We start from the raw sequence: 26,488 nt of genomic DNA on the forward strand, positions 1-26,488 counted from the left end.
CACCACAAAGTGGGATCCCTGAAAGGCAAGGACTTCCCACTCCCCCTGAACAGCAGAAACCAAGTCAAAAGAGGGCTGCCATGAACTGCCTGCTTCCTGTGGGTGAACCGGCTCATGGTGGTTTGTGAATTTGATCTCAAATGTGCTTTTTTAAAAAGCAGCTCTGGAGTGCCAGGCCCTGCAGTCTTTGGGGGCCTGGGAAGCTCTGCTACAGAGTCCAGAACACCTGTCCTGGGCTTCAGGAATTTTTTTCTGTTTCCAAGGCACTGGTGGCTGCCCTTGCCAAGGGCCGTGGAAGTGGCGTGGAGAGCCACAGAAACACACTCGGAAGGGCTGTGCAGTGGACCTTCCCCTGTAGAGTGGTGTGGACCCCAGCAGCTTCAGGGCTGGGGCTGAATCCTGACCTCTGCACGGCATGCCTGGTCACCGACTTACAGAGGGACACTGGCATCAGCCAAACACTCAGGGGGCTTGAACAGGCAGCCCATCTGCACAGGGCTCCACAGCTCCCAGGTGAGGAGAACTGCTTTCTTCCTCTCCCCAGCCCTGGAACGTCCACCAGGGAGCAGGGGAAACCCCACCCTACCCATGGTGGGCAGCACAAGGGTCACATCACCCTCTGAGGACCCTGAATCACATGAAGCAAGAGGAAAGAGAAGGACCCCAGATCTCCTGCAGGCCTTGCTCTGGTGTGCTGCTGTGGGCAGTGTATGGAGTCTGCTGCTCTCCTGGACAAGCTTCTGGAAGCTTCCATAGGAAAGTTCATGTGTGGAAAGACAGACAGCCCATCCCACTTTCTGGCAATGAGTGCAGCCCATTAAACCACAGCGACAGGAACACCTCTGTCCAGCAGGCCCACGGCACACTGCTGATGCCCGTGCTAGGACAGAAATGGGTCTGCGCTGGAACTGCCTGGCCCCTGGCTGGGCTGGGCACCCGGCTCGGTCCACGCAGCCGCGCTCTCACGAGTCAATGTGGGCTCTGCTGAGATCCCTGTACGCAAGGCCGTACCTCTTTCAGATCCCATTTGGACACACCCGAACGGCAGCCTGCACCCGTGGGCAGGGAGGTCCCCGCGGGCCCCTCTCTGAGGACACCGCGCGTTTCTACCCAAGGCGTCTTTCAGCAGCTGCAGGTGCTGCCTGGGCAGGAAGTCCTTTCCCACCCGGAACTCAGTGGGCCCTGTGGTTGCTCACACCACGTGTGCCCCAGTTTTCCTTCCTAGCACTTTCCAATTTTGCTCCACTTGGGGCCAGGTCACCCTGCCCCAGCTCCAGGGCCACACGATGCTTGGACCAGACCCAAGGTTATGCTCAGCTCCCGGGCAGAGATTGTTCAGAAGTCAGCATGGGACCCAGGCTGGGAAGGGTTCCTGGCTTCTTAGCCAACTCAGGAGAGTCAGTTCTTCTGAGGACTATGGAGGGTCAGTCCAATGGGAACCCAAAGCCCAATTGCTCTCCCTGCTGCCACCCTGCCCTCCAAAGCCTGATGTGCAAGAATCTCTGTCCCCGTGGACTTGCCCAGTTTTGCCTGGCCTTCCTGTTCCTCTGCCGGCGGCACCCTCAGAGCTGCCCCCTGCTGTGCGTGCAGACACGCCTCCGGCCCCCGGGATCCATCTCGCCTTCGTTCCCCACAAGGTGTGTCTTTCTCCTCCTCATTGGCCCACTCGTTGCTTGACCTTCCCTGGCCACATGGATCATCCGTAAGAATCACTCCTCCCAACTCTTCCACCCAAGTCCTGCCTCCCCGGTGGGACATGAGCAGCGAGCAGCAGTGGAAGCAGCCACACTTGCTGGGACCACCCTGGTCAGACCACCAGCCTGGGGCTCACACTGCTTCCTCCTTATCCTCGCCTCCAGGGTCATGACCTCATTTTACACACAGGGGCACTAAGGCTCAGAGAGGTTTAGGGACGTGTCCAACGTCACAAAGCTGGAAGCTGTCAGAAACAGAACCTGAACCCTGAGCAGAGCAAGCCCGCCCCGCACGGGTCACTCAGTGCAGCTGCGTTGGGCCTGGCACCCACCTCTCCTGTATGGTCTCTGCTCTTCACCACACCTGTACCCGGAAGGGGACAGGCAGAGGTGGCTGAGGACCTTCATCACAGAGGAAGGAGAGGAGAGGGTGCCTGACTCCAAGGTCCTCAGGGCCCATGAGGATGAGCTTTCCTGCAGTGTGCTGGGTGTCCCTGGCCTTTGGCTCTGGGCTTGCCCACATGACTCCTTTGAGTCATTGACACTATGCCGGCTGAGTCCGTCCTCAAGAAAACTTGACTCTTCCCACTTGACTTCTTGCAATCTTGCTATCATCATGAAAAGAGCTCCTCACCACTGTGCAGCCCCTTTGGTTAGGGCCCAGCCTGAGCATGTGCCCTCCATGCCACCTGGAGGAGAGGCATCCCTGATGACCCTAAGCTCTGCAACCCAGCCCAGAGAGACCACTCCCCACCACTATAACGCACAAGTGAAGCCAGCGATGGTGGGCAGAACCACCCAGCCTCCTGGCAACTGCCACCAATCAGGTTCATGGTCGCTTGCTACATGTCATGAGGGTCATTTGTCCTGTTTGCACCTATATTTTCTGAACTTGTGTTGGTAATACTGCATTTTGACAAAAAGAAGTGTTTTGCCTTGAAAGTGCTATTTCCACAAATGTTCTATATAAAGTATCAGAGTGCAATGAAGATGGTGATGGTGAGGTGGTGACCCTGGTGACACTGACGTTATGATGGTGAGGTGTCGATAGTGATGATAGTAATGACGGTGGTGATGGTGATAGTGATGGTGGGACGGCGGTGATAGTGATGGTGTTGATGGTGGTGACGGCGATCGCGTTCATGTTGATGACGCTGCTGATGGTGATGACGGTGATTGCTTTAGTCAGCTTTCTTCGCTGCTGTGACTAAATGACCCAAGCAGCACTACTCTGGAGGAGGAAAAGCTTGTTTGAGGGCTCACAGTTTCAGAGGTCTCAGTCCATAGAAGGCTGGCTCCATTCCTGGTGGCTCAAAGTGAGGCAGAACATCATGGCAGAAGAGTGTGGCAGAGGGAAGCAGAGAGAGGCTCCACTTCCCAGATGGAAATACATGCCCCAAAGCCATGCCCCCGATTAACCACTTTCTCCCGCCCACCCCACTGGCCCCCAATTGCCACTCAGTTAATCCCATCAGGGATCAATTCACTGGTTAGCTTAAGGTTAGAACCCAATTATTTCTCCTCCAAATCTTCTGGCATTGTCTCGCACGTGAGCTTTTGGGGGACACCTCACATCCAAAGCATAACAGTGATGACGATAGTATTCATATCGATGATGTGATGATGGTGATGATATTGGTGATGGTGATGGCAATGATGCTGGTCATGTGCCTACTGGTGAAGGTGATGGTGATGATGGTGGTCATGGTGGTCATACTGATGATGGTGATGTGGTGATAGTAATGGTGGTGATGATGGTAACGTTGACAATGAAGATGATCTGATAATGATTGTTATGGTTTGGATGTGAGGTGTCCCCCAAAAGCTCACGTGTGAGACAATGCAGGAAAGTTCAGAGGAGAAATGATTGGCTTGTGAGAGTCTTAACCCCATCCATGATTTAATCCCCTGATCGGGATTAACTGAGTGGTAACCGAAGTGGTGGGTGTGGCTGGAGGAGGTGGGAATTGGGGCGTGGCTTTGGGTATATATTTGTATCTGGTGAGTGGAGACTTTCTGCTTCCTGATCTCATGTGAGCTGCTTCCCTCTGCCACGCTCTTCCGCCATGATGTTCAGCTTCACCCCGAGCCCCAAGGAAAGGAGCCGGTCTTCTGTGGACTAAGACCTCTGAAACTGTGGCCCTCAAATAAACTTTTCCTCCTCTACAGCTGTGCTGCTTGGGTCCTTTAGTCACAGCAGTGAAAAAGCTGACTAAAACAACAATGGTAGCTCCTTAGGTCCTGTTCAGGCCCCTGGCTGCTCAGAGATCCCCGAGATCTCCATTCCTCTGGTCACAGAAGGAGCCCCTTCCTTCCAGAAAGAGCCTGCTGCAGTAGAAAGCCTGGGGCTCCCGACCTAAACCTCCTTCATCTCAGTCCAATTAGACAGCAGCTGGCCCCGGCCCGAGTAGCTCTCTCTGATGCTATTTACCTGCTCCTGGCATTTTGGCTTATAAACACAGAAGATAACTCTTCAGAAAAAAATTAATGAGGTTATTATGGAAAATAAATAATCATCAATTAAGGCATCACAGAGAAATGTGGGGTAGAGTTGCTAATGTGAGGGCCATTTCCATCTTGTTATTTCCGGCAGGGGGCTGGGACCTAACAAATAATGAGGTGATAACAGGAACAAGAAAGCTGTGGTCCCTGTGTGACCTGCAAGGCTTTCTGGGAGCAGGCTCAGGCCTCTTCTGTCACCAACTGTTCTCTGCAGAGTCTCAGGCAGCAGGGCCTGTGCTCACCTGGAAGAGGTAAGGGGAGCACTGTGGCCACTGGAGGGAAAGTGGGGCACCAAGACACACAGGTGAGAGCTGAGTTCACTTCCTCCCAGGAGCCAGGTCCTCAGGGGTGGGGAGATGGAGACAGGAGAGAGGATCTGCTGCCTCCCAGTTACATTCACATGGGACAGACACACCCCAAGCAAACCAAGAAAAAAGAGCAAAAGTATGAACGAATGCTTCCAAGAATATAAGGAAAAGGATGTATGAGGCTGTTGGGGTGGGGGTGCTATAGGCTGAACCGTGGCCCCCGCCCCATTCCTATGCCGAAGTCCTGCAAGCCCGGAGAGGTGGGCTGGGGAGGAGCGAGAGTTTTTTCCTGAACATCCTGGGAAGTTGGGGGAGGGTTGGGTAAAGCAGCAGGGAGACCTGATACCCATCACAGAATGTGCTGGGCCCACTCCTGGAGAAGTGATGCAGGACAGAGGTGACAGTGGAAGGACCAGGTAGGAGGCTACTCTGGCACCCAAGCTCAGACCTGGGAGCTGGTGGGAAGGTTTGCTAGACAGGAGAGAAGTTGGAACCAGAAGAATCTCACTTTGGAATTTCAGTTAGCCCTTGGGTATAAGATTTCCAGCAGAAGGCTGAAATTTCTGCCCGGAAGAGGTTAGAGGAGGGGACAGCATTTTTATAATATGGGGCTTTGTCAACATACACAAAAGGAAGGAGAATAAAACAGACTCCTCATGGGGCCCTGTCTTCCCACATCACCCCAGAAGTATCTTAAAGAAAATGTAGGACATTCTGTCATTTCACCTGGATTTACTTTAGTATTCATCTACAACGGATAAAGACACAAAAAATCCTGAGCACAACGCCACTGTCACCGTCACCGTCACACCTAACGAAGTGGATCAGATAGGAGAATTGGTGCCATGTTTGTTTTTGGAGCACCATGTTTGTTTGTGGAGGGAAGCAACCTAGCAGAGAGCCAGGCTGGGCAGCAGGGCCACCCTCCAGTCACTCCTGTTTCACAGAGACATGAGAAAGGTCACTAGCTAGGACAGAGGAGAGGAGAGACAGCATCGGGCAGAGTGAGTGGCTGGGAGATGCAGGTGCTGGACAAGGGCCATGGAAGCTGTTTGCACGCGTCTCCAGTCAGCATGGTTGTGGGCTTTCCCCAAGGAGGTAGGCCCAGTGTAGGTGAGGTGCTGGGTAACCAGAGTTGGGAGACCCCTGGTGGGGAAGGGGCCAGGGCACAACACACTGACAGACCCAGAATCCATGCAGGGAAAGGTGGGAAGGGAGCACGGGGAGCTCATGAAGCCCGCCGCAGTACTGGGGCCCTGGCTGGAGGTGTTGGGGCTGAGGGATGGTTGGTGTCAGGGTGCCACAGAGTCAGGGCTCTCGAGGAAGGATGGGCGGTGACCACAGAGGGAGGCTCGAGGGAGAAATTTCTGGAGGTGGGGCTGTGATCAGCAATGATTAGGTGTGGGGTGTCCTCTGGAAGCAGCTGGTGAGGCGGAGAAACAGTCATGGGGACACAGGTCTGGGGAACCAGAAGGTTCATCAGGTCTCCCTGGTGGGTGGTGGCGTTGCCCAGAAACATCCAGGGCAGTCTGAGGAGAAACAGTGATCCGGGGCCAAGGTCCCCTGCCGGCGAGGGAGAGGGTCCGGAGAGTGACGTCACTGCAGTGAGGAGGTGCTATGGTTGGTGTGTCACTCCGCAACACCTGTCACAGGAGTGGGCTTCTGAGCAAGGGACAACAATGGTAAGAAGCAGGAGGGCACATGGGACGAGAAGGCAGCTACAGAGAAGCCCTTGGGGCCAGCTCCTCCTGGGGACAGTCACTTCAGTGGGGGAAGGTAGGGGCAGCACGCGGAAGGCCCTCGTGCCCCTGGTGCTTTGCCCAGGGCCCGTCCTAACTGGGCTTATGTCCTGTACATTTGTCCCTCTTTTCCATTATCAGAGGGCAGGAAGCAGAAGTGCATTTCTAGCTCTGCGAGTTTCCCGTGTCCTCTGCCGTCGCACCACCCGGCTCGTGCGCGCCTGTGGTTGGAAACAAGCAAGTCTTAACAGGTGCAGACCCTGTCTCTCTCCATCTGCAAATCCCTCTCTGTCTCTCTCCCTCCATAAGTACATACATACGGGGAGGAAGCTGCCCAAATATATATCTATATGCAGAATTCGCAAAGTGAAGTCGGTTGAACTCCTGGGGTTGTTTGCCGTCTTTCACATCCTATTAATGACTGACGCCCATCCTCTGACGTGAGGAGCTCAGCCCTTCACTGCCCGTACCTGGGTAGGTTCCTTGAGGTCCAGTCCTCCAGTGGCCTCCCTGCTGGCTGGATAAGTGGGAACAAGCACAAGGGACAGGAAGCTTCAAGAAGGGCTTTCAGCCTAGGAATGGACATTCCGGCTCTGGGCCTGGCTTGCGGAAGGCCGCCTCCTGCAGCCCAGGCAGCGCTGGCAGGACTCTGGACACGCCACTGCGCTCGCCTGAGAGGAGGGGCAGCCTCTCTTCACAGTCTGCGAGTCCACTTGCATCTCTGCCCAGTATCAGACCAGGTGGGGATAAGATAACAGTTTTGCCCAGTGCCAAGCTGGTGGATCGTACTTTTCAGTTACTTTGCATAACACAGGAAAGCATCAGCACAGAGAGCCTGGCGGAGCAGCCCCTCGGCCGGCACCCTCCGTGAGTGATTCAGAGGCAAAATCGATTCCTTCACAAGGACGTGAGCCCCTGAGTCCCCCTTACCCTCTAGATCAATAATGAGCGTACGCCGTCACTCCTAGCTGGACACACCTAGAACAATGGCCAGGCCCCTGCAGCTCTGGGTCTGGCCTCTTGCAACTCCCTCTGCCCCCAGTGGGGAGTTCCTCCTGCTTCTCCTGAGGTTGGGCAGGAGGTCCTCCCCATCCTGGGCTGCTGGGCCCTGGGTCTCCAGCTTGCCCAAGGCTCCTGATTTCTTTCTGTATTTATTCTGGGCATGCCACTCCTGGCTTCCTGTGAAATCCCCTTGGCTATGATGGACACGTGGGCAGGAGGCAAACGCCCTCATAGACTGAGAGACCCGTTGAACCACTGTGCCTGAAAGTGCCCCACATGCAGCTGGGGTGCAGGGCCGGGGTCTGGGAGAGCGCCTGGTGCTCCCGTGCCCTGCACCCGTGTGTGCCAGTTGAATTCTGACATGACTCCGGGTTAGCCCAACAGTTAAGAGTCTGACTGGCACCATACTTCCGGACTGAAGTCCAGCTCTGCCACCGACTGCAGAAGTCTCCGGGGTAAGTCATTTACCTGCACAGGGCCTCGGCGCAGTCATCTACATGGCGGGGACCTTACACGTCTCTACTGGACACTGTCAAGAAGATGATGAAGCACTTGCAATTCACTGCTGGAGTTTGGCTGGTGTTACTATGGTGATGGAGGTCGGGAGTAGCAGGGATGGGGACACTGGTGGATGGCAAGAGAGGGCATCACCCTGACTGGAAGTCTAGAGGACAACACAGGTGCTAGATGACCGGGTGGCATCCAGCTCCCCATTCTGCCCACCATAGCACGCAGCTGTCCATCCCAAGCCTGTCATTTCATGGTCCCAAGACTCTGCCACACTCCTAGAGTTGCACCATCACACAAAAGCATTTGCTTAGGAAGGTGAGGAAGAGCAGGTCTTCTTAAGTCACTATGTCCTCCCATCAGAAGGGGAAGCCCCGTTAGCAGACTTGCCTGAATCTGTCTCATTGACCACAACTGACCATGGGCCAGGTCCTGGAGCAATCATGGAATGACAGTGATCAGCTCAGCCAGGTACAATGTACCCTGGGAGGCTGGAGTTATGCGACTGCCACCCTCTAGCTGGGAAGTATGGCAGAGGAGGCAGCTGGCTATGGGTGAGCCGTGAGCAGCGTGGGGTGAGCAGACAGCAGGAGAAAGGAATACCATGTTGACATTTTGCAAAACCACCAGAGAAGAAAGACTTGGATGCTTGCAGTTATGACGCTATGTCTAACCAAGTTCCACAGTAAGTCCCCAGGACTCAAGACACCAGAGCCTGACAGAAACGCGAACGCAGGCACCTCTGCCTGTCCACTGAGTGTCCCCCTGGTCCCAGGCGGGGAAACGTCACTGTGCTACTGGAAATTCCCCCGTGCCCCTCCGTTAGCAGATTCTTGGACCGTGGGGAGTGATTTAAAAGTGATCTGCTTGCACCGGCTCCACGCCATGGCTCCTACCTGGAGCCCCCACACTCCCATGATGAGTAGTTGGTGCCTTCCACACGCGTGTGCATTCACAGACACACACCCGGAAAGTGCCCACCGAGTCTCGTGAATACAGCAGAACAGCTGCAACCTTCTAAAAATTAATTGGTTTCTGGATCATTTGCATTTTGTATAGTTTGCCAACAAAAGATAGCGAGAGGGGAGGGAATTTATTAATGTTTGAAGGAATTCTCCAGAAGGGGAAGAAGCAAGCGTTTTCAGCAAGACCCAGAGCTGCTCATCTCGAGGTGACACACGCTGCTTTCCTAGCGGCCGCTCGCGGGCAGGCCCTCCAAGGGCAGAATTGATATGCAGCTCTAAGCGCAGACAGCTGCCGCGACGCCCAGGAGCTGCCTGGGGCGCACATTACTTTATTCGGGGTCTGCATTATGGCTTGGTAACGGCCATTTTCAGAAAACAACCAAGGCAATTTCAGGATTTGCTGTCACAATAGGCACACTAAAAATAAAGTCAGCATAAATAGATTAAGAAATTGACAGAATAACAAGGCATAAAGAATTAGAATGGACGCACAGGCTCCAGATGACAACCGGGAGCACGGTGCCCGAGGTGGGGGAGAGTAGAGGGAAAGTGGGGCTTTATCTGCTGACGCCGGGTTTCCACGTGTTCCCCAGCTGGGCAGAGCTTATTTCTCAGGGACAGTCAGCGCATAATCGAATGCGGCACTCGCAGCAGCCAGCGGGAGCTCTGCACCAAGCGGAGACGCAGCTTCTTGGTGGAGCTCTGGTTTTGTTCTTAGCTGATACCTATTAAAAGACAGATATCAGAAGTCTTCCGTGGCCAATGCCTAATCCCAAACATTCGTTTGGACAAGGAGAGAGGGGCAGGACGGAAGGACGTGGGCTGGGGAAGTGTGTGTAATTTAGTCATGACAGTTGGAGATAAATCTCTGGCAGAAGAAGGAAACAAACCCAAGTCCTCAGAACTTACTGTGTAATCACAGGCCACACAGCCGTGGGAACTGGGGAGGCCCCTCCTGATCTGGGGGTTTCCAGGCTCTTACTCAATGGGCTCAGCCCAGGGCTCTGACTGGGACTTCCAGGCCCCTCCTTCCACAGGCCACCGGAGATGCCACTGTTCCCTGCCAGTTGGGTCCAGCTGGGAGGGCCAGCAAGAAGCAGGCAGGGAGCTGGGACAGCCCCACGTCCCTCACAGGCTCGCCTTCATGGGGTCTCAGACTTCAAGTGAAAAGACGACAACAACACACACGGCTTTTATGCAACATCTTGTGGAATTTTCTAGAAAGTCATTTTCTATCAAGTTTCTTGGTATTAGGTGTTAAGTGACAAAAACTTTTTGTCACAAGTAAATTTAAGAAAATGATTGAATTTAGCTAAGCAGGTGAATTTGCTTCAGGATTTCTGTCTTTACAGTGGTAAAGCATGTTGTGGATCTTATAGAAAGGATAAAGCCAACAGCATTTTCCCATTGAAGTTTTTCCATTAAAATGCCCCCCTTAGCCAGGTGCTGTGGCACACGCCTGTAATCCCAGTGGCTCCGGAGTTTGAGGCAGGAGGATCATGAGATCAAAGCCAGCCTCAGCAAAAACGAGGCACTAAGCAACTCAGTGAGAGAGACCCTGTCTCTAAATGAAATACAAAATAGGGCTGGGATGTGGCTCAGTGGTTGAGTGCCCCTGAGTTCAAGCCCTGGTACCCTCCCCAAAAACCCCCCCTTAAAAATATTGGTGGGGGTGTTGGCTGAGGATGTACTCAGGGATAGAGTACTATCCTAGCATGTGGGAGGGCCTGGGTTCCATCCCTGGCACTGCAAAAAATTTTAAAAAATAAATAAAGATAAAAATAATAATAATTTTTTTATGTGGAAGGTAGAACTCTCTGGAAATATCTCCTAGATACAAACCACACAATTTTCAGTCCATTGAATGTCCTGAAGCCAGTGCTGCGGCCTTGAGAAGTAGGAATGATGAGGAACACAGCCCCCTAAGTTTTTGTCTAGCCAAGACCAATTTTCTTTGAAAGAGAAAAACATTTTTATTGTTGCTTTTTTCCAGGTCAGTACCCATCCCAGTATCTACAGGGGACATGGCTTGAAGAATGGAAATGACAGTGCTGAGCTCTCCAGGTTGGGGAGGGGGAGGGACCAGGAGGTCAGCCCAAACCTTGCCTGGTGGCAGATGCCTGCTCCTGCCTTCCCACGCTGTGCCAGGGTTTTGGCAGACATTCATCAGAAGTCAATAAAAGTTAAATAAATGAAATGCAGCTCCGCCGCAGAGACATTTAATCATTTCATTGAGCATACGATCGGGTCCAGGTGCTTTGCCAAGCCCGGAGCCGGTTATAGCTTCATCTAATTCCTAATGCTGGGAAATCAAGGGGCCATCCAGCCACGCACGCTCTGCCCTCATTTTGGGGGGTCCTCCTCAGGCAAGGTGGGCTGGGGACGCCACCTTCCCTGCCTTCCAGAACAGGGGCAGTGTCTCGGCTGTTTCTTTCAGAGGGTTTCCAGCCTGATGGGAGCTAAGGGAAGTGGGGCGTGGCGCGAGGGAGGGGCCTGTTCTGAGGGCTTCCGGTTGGCCGGCTTGCGGAGCATCCTGGGCATCCAGAGCTGTGGTCAGAGGCAGAGTAGGAGTGTAGGGTACTTTCTGCACTTTCCAGAAAACATGGTTCCCTCCCCGCCCAGCCCGCCCACCTCTGGGACACCTGTGCACTCACCTGCAGCCAAGCTCCGCTAGGGCCAGGCACACTGAACCTCAGGGTGAAGATCAGCCAGGACCAGCGGGCAGAGAGGGTGGCGCTGGCTGGGGGCCATGGGGAGGGACTTCAGAGGGGAAGACCAGAAGCAGAGAACCCTCCTGCCTGCCCATTGTCCAAGCAAGTTTATAAAATGAAGATGGAGACACTCCGAACAGACCCGGATGGTCAACTGATTTTCAGCAAAGGTGCGAAGTTCATTCAGTGGGGAAAAGACAACTTTTTCAATAAATGACACTGAAATAACTGGACCTCTGTATGTCAGAGGTCCAGCCTCCATCCAAACTCACCCAAATATGAAAATGAACAGATCAAGGACTTCAAGGTGAAGTGTAAAACCATAAAACTTCTAGAAGAAAATATAACAGAAAACGTTCTGACCTTGGTTCAGGAAAAGATTTTCTAGCTACAACACCAAACACATTCTCCGTAAGAGAAAAATAAGAGTGATAAAATTGAATCTCATGGAAATCAAAAACTTCCACTTGAGACAATAAGAGAATAAAAAGGAATCTCATGGACAGGGAAAAACACCGCACAATATTTATCTGACAAAGAATGTGAACCTAGGATACAGTTTTTAGAATTCTAAACATTCAATAAAAATGAAATCAATGCAATTAAAAACTGGACAGAATATTTCAGAAGATAATTTGCCATATTGTTAGACAAGACCAAAGAAGATATATGGATAGTAAATGATCCCCATGAAAAGATGCTCAAAATCATTAGTTACTAAGGTAGTGCAAATTAAAACCACAGTGAGAGCCTTCTACTCGCACATTAGAATGACTAAATTAAAAAGACCATCCATGCCGAGTTCTGGGGAGGAGGCAGAGCAACAGGATCTCAACTCTGTCTTCATTTCCTTTGGAGAAGAAGTTATTTTTTGGAAGAATGAAATTATAGCTCAAATGAAATAATAGTTCATTTGATGTCAGGAACCTAAAACTCGGCGTCCCGGGTCAACACCCCAGGAAGCAGGTGTTAGCCCTGTAGTCCCCACTTAACAGAAAGGTAAACTGAGGCCTGGAGAACTGGGATCACAAAATGAGTTAGTGTTCAGATCAGCAAGGGTGGAAAGAAGGATGAGTTCCCCACCCAGACTCACGGCTGGCACTTCCACGTCCATAGAGCCCAATCCAGACATCTGGAAGGTTTAGAAAATCTTGAAAGTCTGGAAAGAAAGACTATGAAGGGGGAAGAGTGGGATTTGGCAATGAATCCTTTTCTGTGTGTACCTTCTCTTTCCTTGCTACCCTCAACCAGAAAAGAAAAAAAAAGTTAAATACAGATTCTTGAGATACTTCCAGACTTGGGCAAAGAGACATTTAGGAAAATTGCTAAAAGTCACAGAGAACTGTGATGAATAATCAAAATTTTGTTCATGAATCACTTAGTATCCACTAGGTCCTCTTCTAAGGGTTTTATACATGAAAATTCCATTTCATCTCTGCAGGAGGGTGTTATGAGCCTTAGTTTAGAGATGATCAAACTGTTCTTCAGTGAGGTTAAGTAACTTGCTTCAGATCGCACAGCTAGTAAGTGGCAGAGTCAGGATTTGATCCCACTGTCTGATACCAATGTCTTTCTTTTCCATTCTGTGCACTGCCTCCATCAATAAGCATAACTACTCAGGTTGAGTCATGTCTGTAGTCCATAGGTCTTCAATCCTTCATGTTTATGTAGTAGTAAGAGAAGTGTATTTATGATTTGCTCTGTGGTTTCAAATGGCATGTCTCCTACCTGGGTTCCTCCAAGTTTATAAATACCCGCCAGGCAGGAATTCCAACAAGGGCAGATTCTGCCCTGTCCTAATGCACTTGGCCCTGAACTTACTAACTAGTAATAAACCCTGGGGACCACTTCAGCCCCTGGGCAAGGAAAGCTGCTCCAATCCTAACCCATAAGGCCCAAGTGTGGGACACTACCACCTAGGCAAACCGGACTTCCCAGCAGAGAAGGGCTCCAGAACTTCTCCCATCAGCAGTGAAAATGAGGCCACATCCCACAACCAACACCATTCCCTGCAAGTGGCAGTCAACGCGCTTGGCAAGAAAAAACAGGCTTGGATCGTGCCAGTGATTATTTTTAATTGGATGGGCCTCCTGGCTGTAACAAAAATCAATGTATTTGTGACGCAGCTGCAGATGCACTGATCCGTCTTGGCCCCGCAGCTCTGTGTGGCCAGAGGAGGCGGGTGTCACGGACAGGAGCCCCTGGGCCATCCAGGCTTGCCAGTCAGGGTCCTAGGGCTCCCCGCAATGTGACCCAGCACCCTGCAGGCTGAGGGTCCAAATACAGGCTGGGGCCAGGGGGGCGGGCTAGGGGACATGGGGTAGGGTGGGCCCAGGGTGCCGGTGGCTGCAGGAGCATGCAGGAGTCTTGGGAGCCCGACACTGTGAGTTAGTCACTAAGAGTGACCTTTTGGGCTGGAGGAAGAGCGGCTGTCCCCTGCAGGTATCCACCTGACGCCCTGGGGAGCTGGGGTTGTTGAATTTTGCTATTTTTCTTGTGTGTGTGTGTGAGAGAGAGATAGACAGAGGGAGTGGAGGTTGTCTAAGAGCAAAGTAGTGAGACAGGTGTTCTGTGGAGGCTTTCAAAACATGATGCATTGAGGAAAAAGAAGTGACAAGCGTCAGGAACCCCTCAACCTGGCTTAGGGGTTCATCTCCAGAGGACATTGGCATGGCCTGCCTGGTGTCCAACAGGGTGCTCCCCCGAGCTTGGAGCCCGGGGCCCGGCGCAGGTACAGACCACCCTTACTGCCAGGGCTGCAGTGGGAAGGGTCTTGCTGGAGGGGCAGCCACCCTCCAAGCGACTGGGGGAGTCCCGGAAGCTCCTTCTAGACCCCAGTGCATTTTACAGGAGAGAAAAGGGGGCGCTCCTGAGACATCCGGGATTCTGATGCCGTTCCCATGAACTGGGCCATCCCTTACCGAAAAAGTCCCCCTCTCACACTCAAGAACATCGGGATGACTTAAAACACTTTACAGTTTCTAACCTTTGTCTGTGGTGGGTGTTCAACACACATAACCACATGAAGAGGCAACCACAGAATCTGGGCACCCCCTAAGTCCACCTGAGCCTGGTTCCCTGGAGACACCTTTGACATCTTCATTAAGAACCAGTGGAAGCTTTGATCGCAGGCTGGGTTGCATTTACTACAAAGCCTCTGATTTTCAAAGCCACATAAGCTATTTCTCTCTCAAGGCTTTGATTTTGTGTAGAAATTTATCACATTTTTTCCCTCTGTCCAGAAGTGAATTATATATTTTTTGAAAACCTGGAGAGAATCCTTTAAGCTGTTTCGGACTTACTCAAGCATGCACAAAGGGCATTTCCCCCCGCATGGTTCAGATGCTTAGTATGTTCTCAGATAGCCTAAATAATTTGAATTTAAAACTTTGAATTGGGCCTCTTAATGCAGCATCTTAAAAAGGTGCCATTTATGAAGAAAAATATGGTCATGAAATAAAGGGTACAGGGAGTACGTGATCCTGCTGGTTACAGTAATAGATGGAGGCTCATAAATCTTAGTTTCTATTCCTGGCTCTGGAAAGAATTTAGTGTTCGCTGCATTTGGCACATGCAGGGAAAAGGAGATTGACTGGAGAACTTGGACATGAAGAGAATATCATCCCAGGGGATTAAATTATAAAATCCACACACGAGAGACCGGAGCAAGCATGCGCAGAGCCGCCTCGAAGAAACAGCACTTTGCAAGTCCCAGAGGCACCTGCTACGGGAAGCTGGGGCTGGGGCTTCTGCCAGCGGGGCCACAGCAGAGTGTCCCTGGTTGAGTGGGGATCCTGCTTGACCAATTACCAGCTGTGTGATCTGACCAATTACTTAACCTTCTGTCCTAGTCCATTCAAGCTGCTCTAAAAGATGACCGCAGACTGGGGGCTTATACACCACACACGTTTCCTTCTCACAGCTAGCGGGCTGTAAGTCTGAGGTCAGGTGTGAGCAGTTGGGTTCTGGTGAGAACCATCTTCTGGGCACAGATGGCCGCCTTCTCGTTGTATCACGTGGTAGAAAGAATGAGAGCGCTCATGGGCAGCTCTTTTATAAGGACACCAATCCTGTTCACAAGGGTTCTCCCCTTGAGACCAGATCACCTCCTAATACCATCATTACTACCGATCCCACCGCCATCACCCCATAACCACACGGTGGTGGTGGTACTGGTGTTAGTGACTAGGAGGGCGAGTGCTGGTGCTCTTCGTAATGGAGGAAGGGGTCGTGGTGGCGGTGGTGATGGTGATGAAGGCTGGGGTTAGGATCTCAACATGGAGAATCTGTCGGGGACACAACCCTGCATTCGACGACACCTCCCTGAGCCATGACAGCCTCAGCTGGGAAAACAGAGATAACAGTGTTTTACTCACAGAGTTGAAGGAGGATAAAATCGCTTAGCAGGTGGTAGTGGTGGTGGTCTGTGCTGGTGATGGTGGCAGTAACAGTGACGAGGACAGTGGTGGTCGTTATGGTGGAAGTGACTGCATGGGTAGTAGTCACAGGAATTATGATGGGTATGATTATGGTGGAAGACCTTGGTGGTGGTATGGGCGGTAGTGATCGCGTTGGTGGTGGCAATGGCGGAAGCGGCGGGCCCATCCTCAGTGCAGGCATGGCAGAGCCCATTGTCCTCATCAGTGGCCACCAGCCAGAGTCTCCAAAACATGCAGATGGTCGAATTAAGTGGGGGCTTCATGGTACTTGGCGCAGAGGGGAGAATACACACCACGGGAACCTTAGTAAGGGCTGGTGGTGGGAGCTCATTATAGTATTTGGACTTGTGGATCATTTTGGGGACGGTTGCTCTGGATCGGATATCAGAACATTGAAATTGGGTATAATTTGGTATCACTAATTTCAATCGAGGATGCAAAGGAACGGAAGGAGGCTCTGCCTGTGCTTAGTGGAGCGGGAGAGGGGCAGGAGGAGGGGTGAGTGGTAAGGTCTGTGGTTTGCGCAGTGTGCATGTTTTTGTGTTCCAGCGTGATTATGGAGTGGACTTGTTTTTGTCTCTCTCCATCCTGGTCACAGAGTGACCTTGTTTGAAGTTGGTGTTCTGCGAAATTGTGTTTGTTCAACAGGCAAACGTCATGGCTGAGCTGCGAGTGCCAGGCCGGCACCAGCTGACAGCTGTCCGGGCTGCTTTCTTGTGTCTCACCATCCAGCCCCAGAATCCTTGCTCCGGTCCATTGCTCACCAAGCCCTTCTTTGAACATAATTGGGCTCCCACATATGGGCCTGCGGGGAACAATGGCCATCCAGATCCGGGTTGTCCGGATCCCCATGGTGAGATTAATGTGGAACCATATGAAATCGTCATTTTGTAGGTCAAAAGAATTCAAATATCAGCTGCTTCATAGAGTTAGGCCTAAATATTTCCCACTATTGGTCAATAAATTGTTATTCTGCAGCCAGAGAAGTCTCCCACGAGCCTGCAGCGAGGGAGGCTTCGGTCTGGAAGAGTGAATGATCTGGGGTTTCTGACCCGCTGGGGAGGGGTTCAACCCTGGACCACACCCGGAACTATCAAGGAAAAGCCAGGCGCTGGAGAGCACTCCACGGCGTGCTCTTGGCCTACCTGAGGGAGTGCAGGTGAACTTCAACCATGCAGGTAAGTCAGCCACGTGCCCACTTGTGAAATGACTACCCTGTGTCTTCGCCAAGGCCCAGGCGCTGTTCACTCTCTACCCCGGGTGGGAGAGATGGGCACAGGCAGGAGAAACAAAAAAGGAGGCTCAACACGAATGCCTGAGGCAGAGGTGGAGAAGGAGCATTTAACCCGAAAGAGGCGGAGCCCCGGCGAGGAATCATCCCTGACAGCCGGAGACACCTGGATGCCAACCGCTGGCTGGCCTGGCAGCTTCCTGTCACTCAAGCCCAGGGCCCAATGTGGCCTCAGTATCAGAACATTGAAATTGGGTATAATTTGGTATCACTAATTTCAATCGAGGATGCAAAGGAATGGAAGGAGGCTCTGCCTATGGTTGGTGGAGCCGGGGAAGAGGGGCAGGAGGCCGGGTGAGTGATGCTACTCTACTTGACACCTTCACATGGCAGGAGGAAGGGCAAGCCGGACTGGGTAAACAAAACCAGGCATACAGAACCTTCTGCAGCCCTACGGCGCTTCTACAGGGGCCACCGCTGAGACTGAGGAAGCAAGAAAGGATGTGAGACCTTTCCAGTGTTCTGCCAGGTCTGGCTACTTCCACTGGTTTGGACAGTCCTGGCCAGAACTCATTGTCCCTAGGAACCTAGGAGCAGCTGCTAGGTTTCAGGTGAGCCCGGGCTTGGCAGGGAGTACATTGGCCTCTGGTGACTGCTATTATGAAGGACCACAACCCCAGTTGGCTTAACAACAGAAATATATCCCTCATAGTTTGGAGGCCAGAAGCCCTAAATCAAGTGGCAGCTGGTGGTCCTTGGTGGTGGTCACATGGCTGCAGTCCCTGTTTTCCCCTTCACGTGGCCTCCCCCCGATTCCCCACCCTTCCGTCCATCTGGAGTCTCCCTCTGCCTCTCTTGTGAGGACAGTGGTCATTTGACTGAGGGCTCACCCAGATAATCCAGGATGGTCTTTTCCTCTCAAGATCTTTAAATTCAACAGATCTGCAAAGAACTTTTCCCCCCAATAAGGTGACACTCACAGGTTCTGGGGATTAGGATGTGGACGTATCCTTTGGGGGCCACCATTTAACCGCCCCAGGGAGCAGGGGTGTGGGGAGGAGAGTGCAAACTGGTCTGCCCTGCAAGTCCGTCCTGCTGAGGCCTGGCATGTCTCTCATGGGCTGTCATTCCACAAACACAGCGGCATTCTCGATGGCAGGTCTCCTTACCCACGTCCCACCCTGGAAGTTGCACCTCCCAGAAATGACTAGGCACTAGGAGTTGCCTCCCCTGCAGTCTCCGCCCCCAGGATCACACCTGACCTTGGCCATCACCCTCCACCCTGTTCCCCCGGCATCTGTCCCAATGATGCTCTGCAGGATGCTGGGGACAGGGATGAAGGTGCCCAGTAGGCCCTGGGACAGACCCTTTGGGGGTTGGGTCGTGGGCTCCTGTCCTGCCCAGGCCTCCCTATGTGAGCACAGTGCACAGGTGAGAAGGTCCTTACCTGTCCTGGCCCAGATGCATCCCTTGCCTCGGTCCCCAGTTCCCTCGGCAGTGACTAAGCACCTTTCAGTCACAGCCTCAGCCATTAATTTCAGCGCCGGCGCGGCCTGGATGCACTGTTCTCCTGTAGCGCCAAGGCTGTCCACGCAGCCATTGATTTAAGAGACAATATCACTTGCTTCCAAGTTTATGAGGCAATAAACAGCCCCGCATATTGATGAACGCGGAGGTGTTTGCTCAGCACATTTGCCGCGTGCATTTATTACAAGGGCCACGCTTTACAGCAAACGAGCCTGCAAGTGTCCTCATTCCCTTTGGCAGAGCCGGGCCTCCCACTGCAGTTGTCTGGGCTGTTTGATCCCTGGTGTCTCTTCCCAGGGCACTGGGACACAATCACAGAACCCAAGGAGAACCGAACCGGGTCGTTGAAACTCGCCATTCACATTCCCTTGGGCCTTGGGAGCCTCTGAAGGCCCAGAACACACGACTGGGAGGCTCTGGGATTGGAAGGGGAATCAAAAGGTCATTGTTCTGAGGGCCCCACCCTGGAGCCCTCCCCTCTAGTCCCCTCATCGCCCGAGGAGAGCGGCATAATGACAGAGCCTGGCAACCCCCAGCCTCAACACCCCTCGCAGCATAACACACCAAATAAAATTCCTTTTAATCTTAAGAAGCCAGGACGCCTACAAGGCTGGGCTGCAAGTCCATAAAGATGAATCTTCAGAGCATTTACTAGCTGGAATGCCCGTGAATCCAAACTGGTTTATGTATAAAATATTAGGAAGGTTCGGGGGAGGTGGCGAAGCTGGGCGGGGAGCGCAGGGAGAGATTGATTGCAAACTTTGTGCCAACTGAGCGCTCTGTGCATGCCAAGCGCGAGAACAACACTTGACAAATGTGTTAGATTATCCAAAACACAAAGCTGATTTATAGCTGCAGTAATCCCCACCTCGCCATCCATTTCCGTAATAGAGAGAGATTAGGACTAGGCCGGCGCCTCGCCGGGTCCTGCCAGCTCGGCTTCCACCCACAGCAGCCCCCAGCCCCACAGTGAATCATGCAAGGAAATCAAGAGTTTGCACTTTCCGCCGGCCATTGTGATGGGGACACTGTTCATTTTTGAAGCATTTCTGAATTGAGGATAAAAATGGACTGGATGGGGAATTCATTTTTTAAAATCTAATAATATCGATTGCTTAAGATCACAGGGTTTCCGAAGGAGAGAGAGGAGGCGAGTTCCCCAGGAGCACAGATTATTAAAATGCAAGGGACAGGTTCCGTCCCAGCAGCATTGTTTCTATCCAGAGGCACTCGAGCTGAGGTGTACCTAGGGCCCTGAGCACAGGGCAACTGTCCAGGATGGATAAGCACAGAGCCTGCCTAGAGAAGATGACATGCATGCACCCCCCACCCGTCTCTGGCCGTTGGTCTGTTCAGTAGACATTTGCCAACACCCAGTATGTGCAAACTACGTGAGAGATGCCGAATATGGGGTCGCACCCTCCACTGTCTGCTAAGTGCTCTGGGGAGGACTTTGAGGAGGCCAGTGAGGGACCCTGTCCCCCAGAGACTTACCTTGCAATCCCAGCCGGAACTGGGACTCAGGAACGAGATGAATAGATACGTACAACACACCAAAAAATAAGAGCTGGCACTGTCTGCCCACCGGTGGGAGGCGGGAGTGCAGAGAACACTGAGGCTTGATGACACAGAGGGTGGGAAGCTGTGAGGGTGGACATGGCCTGTCCACAGGGCCTGTTCTAGAAGGGACCATGACCCCAAAAAACTGTCTTCCAAAACCCTTCTCTTCCAGGGAAATCTCCTTCCCAAGTGTATTGTTCTGAGAAATGGTTTGGAAAACTCTCATCTTTTCCCCCATCTCTTGTGTACACACAAGGCCATAAGCTTCCAGAGACTGCTTGGCAACAGTAGAAACATCCCAGTGAAACCTGCCGAGCCCGAGCAGGGCAGGAGAGGCTGCCTCTGTGCACATCCTCTGCACATTCAGAGTCCCGCTGGGAGGAAGGCTTACTCTTAGGTCACCTGAATGACCACTAGCAGCCGAGGCTGCAGTGGAGGGTTGATCCCTCCCCACAGAGCTGACCACAGGGCAGGATCAGGACATGTGGCCTCGGAGGTGCCCAACAGGGTATCAAAACACATGGCACAGACAGGAGGCACAGTTATGTTAAGAGTCTGGTCATAACACAGGGACTCAGGTGCTGAAAGAGAGCTTGTGTGGTGACCACCATCACCACCAGCCCCATCACCACCAACACATATGGAAGGCGCCTAGAGGCTAAGCACTTTGTGTATATCTGGATTAATCCACCCTATAATGCAGTGCCTGAGACCCCCCTCTGATCCCCATTTACAGAGGAGGGCACTGAGGATTAGACAGGTTACCCAGAGCAGGAATTCCAGCCCATGTACCTGACTCTCCAGCCTGGGCATTTGCCATACACCAAACTGCCTCCTTCTGAACTTCAGACCCTCTAGTTGGTGCTTGTTTTCCTTCCTTCCTTCCTTCCTTCCTTCCTTCCTTCCTTCCTGTACTAGGGATTGAACCCAGGAGTGCTTTGCCACTGAACTACTTCTCCAGTCCCTTTAAAAATTTTTTTTAAGACAGGTTCTCACTAAGTTGCTCTTAGGGCTTCAATAAGTTGCTGAGGCTAGCCTCAACCTTGGGATCCTCCAGCTTCAGCATACGAAGTGACTGGAAGTACAGGTGTGTACCACCGTGCTGGGCATTGACTGGTTTCTTGAAGAACTGGCGTGGGAAGATGGATCTTTTGATCAATCACTGTAGGTCATGGGCAAGCTGCAGGTGTAGCAAGAGAGATGAGATTGCTGCATCCATTTATTCTTTGTATCACACATGCACTCCCTGCTGATCAGGGTGGAGAAGGTATAAAGAGCAGGAGGAAGTCCCCATGGAGGGGCTCCTCCGTGGCCCTCCAGGGATCTTGTGTGGCCACCCAGCTGCCCTTGCCTGGAGGGAACATGCAAGTTTCCCTTCTTTCTCCGAGACTCTCATGAAACCAAGTGGCAAAAAGTCCTTCGTCCTTCACCTTGGTGCCTCCTTCTCCCACCAATCTGATTATGGTACGTGCACTTAAACACACACACACACACACACACACACACACACACACCCCAAGACAAAAATCCCAATCCATTTTGCCAAAGACATTTACTCTGAGTTAAAATCCTGGGTAATTTAAGAGATATGTAATTCATGTGACTTCATTTAAACCATCAAAGTGCTTTCAAAAGAGCTACTTGAAATCTTTGGAGCTTTTTGAACCTTTAAAGTTCTTTCTTTGAAACATGGGAATCACATGCTGCCAAGGATAAAGATAGTCAAATACCAAAAGGCTAGAAGTGGGTTTGAGACTCTAAATCTCTGACATTTCACTTTACAAAACTGAATTTCTCATCTTTAACAACCACTTCCAATTAGACCGCAGGCTGCCTGAAATCCTGACACCTTCTCGTGCCCCTCGGTGGCCAGCTGGGGAAGCACCCCGGGGTCGGATGCCTGGATACCATCGCTCAGCCCAAGCCAGGCGCAGGGACCCATCCCCGGGACGCGGGGCGCCAGAGACCGCCACCAGGTGGGGCAAGACGCGCCCTCCTCCGCTGTGGGCACTGCCAAGGAAGGCGCTGGAGTCTAGGAAGGAGCGCGGCCAAATGCCAAGGCCGGGGTGTTTCGAAATGGGTGCGGGGTCCCTCGCCCAGAGGGGCGGGCTCCGTGTGCCAGGCGGGCGGGGGCGAGTCCGCGCTTGACCGCAAGTTCTCTCCCGCCACACGCTGTGCACAGGCCGAGGTGACGCCCGGGGGCGCTCAGGGTTGCGGAGCCCGACCTGGCACGGCTCGGGTCGCCCCGCTTCGCGCGCTCAGTCCCCAGCTGCATCCCTGGTCCCTCCGGAGCCAAGTGGGGTGCCTGGGCGCGGGTGGTCCCCCTGGCGGGTGTGCCCCTAGTGGTCGGGGGACAGCTCCCTCGGGCGGGGACGCGCGGTGACCGACCCGGGCGCGGGAGGCCTGACGTCTGCGGTGGTAGCAGATCCTTTCCCAGCCCGGGAGGCGACGTCGCAGGCCGCTGGGGTGGCAGGCGCTTGGCTCCAGTTGGGGCCGTCAGCTGGGCGGCGCCCCGGGAACCGAATCGAGCAGTAGGTCCCCGCCCCAGTTCCGCCCGGCGACCTGTGGGAGGCCCTGGAAGGGGCCGCTCCCTGTGTCTGCCTCCCAGCCTCCGACCTCCGCGTCGCGCAGGCCAGCCGGCCTCCTTCCTACAGCCTCCGCTCGGGACAGCGCCCCAGACCGTCCTGGCGACACCGGAGGCGGCGCCTGACTCCCCGCGCCACCCACGACCGCCCGGGGTCCCGCCCGCGCCCCACCCGATTGCCACCTTTCCACTCCCGGCCCCGCGGTTATGAGGGACGCTGTCCGGCTTGCAGTGCGGCCTGCACGAAAGTGAACCGGGGCGCAGGCGGCCACACCGGCGTCTCGGCAGAGCCCGGTTTCCCTCCGGTACCTATGAGCGTGGACGGTGGCCGGCGCGCTCCTGGCCGCCGCCTGCCTGGCGCACTTCTGCCCTCCCCAGCCGCCCCCGGGCTCCCCGAGCCATCAGCCTCAAAGGTCCCAGCGCCAAGAAATGCTTCATAAGTGAACGAATGACTATGGCTGAGGCCCGTGGCTACAGATGCCCTTCCAGAGCAGGTTCCAGAGCAGGTTAAAGTTCCGGGAGAGGGAACCTGGCCCGGGTGGCTCCCTGTTGGCCTCCCAACCAGCCTGGTCTGCTGTGGCTTCTGCCAGGCTGACTCTGACCCTGACTCTCCCTCTCTGACCCACTTCTGACTACCAGTAACTCAGTGACTTGTGTGTCACCACCACGGACCTGCCTGGGTTCTCACCCGGTCCTTCCCTGGTAACTTCATCCACCTTCAGTGACTCACACTGACGGAAGAGCTTCACCCTGTCAGAAGGAAGGTGAGCACCCCCCCTTCTCAGTCCTCACTGGTTGCACGTGGCAGCCCTACCTCGACTGGCCCTTTGATTTCTGGGGTGTATCCCTGGTCCTGGCCCCCATGGAACTGGCCACTTTCAAGGAAACCACAGTCCAAAAATATTAATATTAATCTTGACTCCAGAGAGAAGCCACTCTTGCCGACTGTTATTACAGTGTACTATGACAATTGTTCGGTTTTGTTACTAGCTGTGATTGTTAATCTCTTACTGTACCGAATTCATAAACCTTACCACAGGTCTGTATGTGTAGGAGAAAGGTGTACACGTAGGGTTCTGGACTGCGGTTCCGGCATCCCCTGGGGTCTTGGAACCTGCCTCTCGTGTGTTAGCGGGGTCAACTGCTCCATGGCCCTCAAGCACTTCAATAATAAAGAAACCACTGGACCTATTTTGACATCTTTCTCTCCCTGGCTCCTTCTAACACCAAATGCAGTCTGATCCAAATCCTGCCAATCTTCTTGAAATGTCATGTCACTCATCCTCAAGATGGTGTGACACTTGAAGACAGAGTGAGAGGACGGGCGTTCCAGGGGAGGGAGGTGCATGTCTAAAGCATGTGACTCTGGGACCAGCCAGTGGTCTGGAGGCCCCCACAGGATGGCCCAGCACTTGGCACAGGTTTCAGAGGTTTGGTGGCCAAAACCCCTTCTAACCCTACACCCTTCAAAAGCCCTTCTCCTATTGGTTCTTAATCCTCCTGAAGAGCCTGTGGATCCTGTAACACCTTTTGTCTCCGCCGCTTCTCCAGGAGCAGTGAGCTTCTGCAGTCCTTTGCCCAGCTGGGCGCAGGACTTCCTGTGCTGACAGCAGAACAAACCCCACTTCTCCCTGACTCCATTGTGTTCCACGTGCTAAACCAGCCCGTGTCCCTCGTAGCCTTGGAAGATTGGCACCAGGCCACTGCCTTTCATCACCAAAGAGCCCAACCAAACTTTCCACCTTAGTTTTTCTTCAAAGTCCCACAAGGAGACAGTCCCCATCCTTCCACCACCTGCTGGCTCTGGCCCCAGCTCTGAACCTTGACTCTGGAGATTTTGCTCAGGCAGTAATGCAGGGTATTGACTGGGCTGTTGGCTCACTGACCAGGTAGGAGAGGACAGATCTCTTGACCTCTTCATGGAGGACATTTATGTTAGTTTCAAAACACGAAGCAAGCGCACTGTGTGCACGGGACTGACCACACCCGGCCACGCCCCTACTTGGAGCCAGCCTGGGAAAGGCCTAGCTGGGGGGCATCTTAACCTAGGCCTGTGTTCTGGGCAATCATGCAGCATCTTCAAATGCAAAATGCCACATCATGAGGACTCGAGATCTAAGAATTTCCATGAGCCCAGAACCTTCACTATTTGCTTGTTAATAGTTTCTAGTTAAATACAGAATTTTGGTCTGGGGTTGTGGCTCAGTGGTAGAGCGCTTGCCTACCACGTGTGAGGCACTGGGTTCAATCCTCAGCACCACATAAAAATGAAGTGAATAAAATAAAGGTATTGTGTCCATCTACAACTAAAATAATATTTTTTTAAAAAATACAGAGATTTTGGTAACTGCCACCAGGGTTTGACAATATCACCCAGAGATGGAGAGATTTGACCTGGGACCTTGGGTCTTCTAGTCGCCATGGAAACTGATTGCAACTGTAAGCATGAAGCGGGTGGTTGACCAGATCAAAGTGTTCCCAGAGACACGGTCCCTGGGTGGGCTTCCATCTGCCAGTCTGTGCCAGCCCTGCCAGGCTTGGTTCCTTCTGCCCAGGTGTGTGACGTATGTGAAGCCCACAGTTCTATAACGCTTTCTCTGGGGTCTCCCAAGGGATCTCCTGCCCCGCAGCCTAGGGGAGGAGGGGCAGGAGGAGGGACAGGAGATTGACTGGAACCTGCATTCTGGCGTTTAGGATCATGTAGAGCTGGAGAAGTCACGCTCCCTCTGAACCTCAGTTTCCTCCGTGCAGACACCCACAGTGACACCCACAGGCCTGCTACATTGCCATCTGTTTAAAGGAGAGCAGACACAAGGGAGGACTTGTGAATTGTAAAGCACCCTACAAATATCAATTACTATTATGGTCCTTGACTTCCCAACAGTCCCCAGGGGCTGGAATAAGAGCCAATAACTTACAGAATAATGAGAATAATGACTAACAATTATGCAGTACTTACAGCTCTGAGGAACCGTACTTCACGTGAAGTATTTAATTTCACGACCCCTAGAGTATAGATTGTACCAGGGCCTCCAGTTGGAGGTGAGGCCTGGAGGAGTGGAGGCTTGTGGTCAGGAGTTCAAGGTTTCCCCTCAGCAGACACGAACATCCTGTCACTGCTTGGAGAGAGTCCAGTTTTTAGTAGCTACGGATTGGATGGGAGGTGTCCCTCCAAAGCCCCTGGATGCAGGAATATTAATGCAGGAATATTCAGAGGTGTGGTGGTGGGATGGCGAGAGCCGTGGCCTGATCAGTCCCTCCATGTCTGAGTGGGCGAACTGGGTGGTCCCTGCAGGCAGGTGGGTCCCTGGGGTCGTGCCCTGGGAGGGCACATCTTCCCTGAGGTCACTGTCCCCAACCCGGCTCTCCGACCCTGCCTTCCGCCGAGCAGCTTCCTGGGCTGGGTGCCTCTACCCTGATGCCACCTCGGGCCCAGAGCTATGGAGTTGAGGTCTGAGTCTGTGGACCGAGACCTCTGAAACGGGAGCCCCAAAGGAACTTTCCCTCCTCCCAGGTGTTCTTGCGGGTATTTTGGTCCTCGCCATACAGAGCTGACTGAAACAGGGTGTCCTCCTGCTGATGGTCCCTAGGGACACACAGCAGACCCCTCCGGGGAGCTTGGTGCCCTCACCCACTCCTCTGGGCCCTCATTTCGTCTCTCTTGCGCCTTGGGTCCCCGTCTCTGAGGGTTATGCTAAGAAGTCCTGCTCTAGAGCCTA

The sequence above is a fragment of the Sciurus carolinensis genome, chromosome 7 (genome assembly GCF_902686445.1).
Source record: "Sciurus carolinensis chromosome 7, mSciCar1.2, whole genome shotgun sequence".
In the NCBI taxonomy this organism is placed as follows: Eukaryota; Metazoa; Chordata; class Mammalia; order Rodentia; family Sciuridae; genus Sciurus; species Sciurus carolinensis.